Raw genomic sequence first — 1,386 nt, 5'->3', positions numbered from 1 at the left:
CAGTTGCATGAACGAGCTAAAAAGCTTTATTAAATGTGTACAGCGTGCACGATGGCACCTGCGTGAAATTAGGGTGAGACAGGAAGGAGGAGCAGATGAATGAAGCTGGCTGCGTTCTGGGACACAACCCCAGCACGTACAGCCTCAGGCGACGCGTGGTTCAGCTCGCCGCTCTCTGCAGCCTGGGGTCGAGGGCCCACAGAGCTGCTCGCCCTCCTAGCGAGTGGTGAGCGCAACCTGCTCCCGGGAGGACACCACCTTCCCATCCTGCACCTCCTCGACGATTGTGCGGACCTGACGGGAAGTTGTGATGGCTGCAAAAGGAAAGCAGAGGACAGTTATTCAGGGGGCAGGAAGGAGGGAAATGTCTTAACACGTTATCAGATGTGCACGTTCTTAAGGAGGATGTGGGCAGTTCCATGGGCACTGGGAAATGCTGTTTTAAACACCCCTACTTTGGCTAGGAAGAGGGAAGAGCCAGGCTGATGGGAAAGCTCAAGAAGGCAAAAGGCACAACCCCAAATGTATGGGGTACCTTGATTTTTCAGGTCTGTGTAAAGCCAGAACACCGGCTGCTCAATCACAAGGTCCATTTAGGGCAAATCATTCCTGTGGTAAAGGACCGCAAGGTATTTATTTCCCTTCCTGACAGCTTTTTCCTGTGGTTAGCACTTGTAAGGTGCACACAAGCTCTCTTGACTGCTGTCACTGATTCAGCCAGCGAGGTGGCACGGCATGCCCGAGGAGTGATTTTTGCTCCATCAGTTTGGCAGCCGCTCTAAAAGCAGGTCCCAAAGCTATTTGTTATAATGGGTGTAGGAAGGGAGGTTCTTACCGTCTCTGCCCGAGTGTGAAGACATAGCGGAGGAGTACTGGGAAGAGATGCTACAATAGAAGGAGGAAAAAAAAGAGAAGTTAGGGACAAAATGCTTTTTTGTTGTTACACAGGCTCTGTCTTCAGGCAGCAGGAAAACAGAAAAGTCTCTTAGTGGTTGCTAAAGCCACGGCTCTGCTCGGTGTCTCCTGGAGGGCAGAGGGGCCACTGCCCCTTCCAGCAGCAAAAGGTGCCCATTACGGCATCTCACTGCAGACAGACAGCAGGGACAGAGCCACCAGGCATCCGTGGCTGGTGTGAACTTAAAGATGAACCCTGAAAGCTGCAATCGGACTGAGTCCCCAGGCAGCGTATTTTGTGTCTATCACCCGCCTCCTCCCGTCGTGCCCTCCCAAGCAAAGCCCCTCTACATACTGGGCATCCTCGCCCTCCAGGAGCCGGCGGTACGTGGCGATCTCCTGCTCCAGGCGGCATTTGACATCCAGGAGGACCCTGTACTCCTGGTTCTGGCGCTCCATGTCGCACCGCAGCTCGGCCAGCTGCTCCCCCAC

General features: G+C 54.1%; 1 pseudogene; it reads right to left on the bottom strand.

The window, feature by feature from the left end:
* Positions 1 to 216: 216 nt before the first annotated feature.
* The window catches only part of LOC104132235, a 4,551-nt pseudogene continuing 3,381 nt past the window's right edge, over positions 217 to 1,386 (bottom strand).

The sequence above is a fragment of the Egretta garzetta genome, unplaced genomic scaffold (assembly GCF_000687185.1).
Source record: "Egretta garzetta isolate BGI_Z169 unplaced genomic scaffold, ASM68718v1 scaffold618, whole genome shotgun sequence".
In the NCBI taxonomy this organism is placed as follows: Eukaryota; Metazoa; Chordata; class Aves; order Pelecaniformes; family Ardeidae; genus Egretta; species Egretta garzetta.
This window is presented reverse-complemented; position numbering and strand designations above follow the sequence as displayed.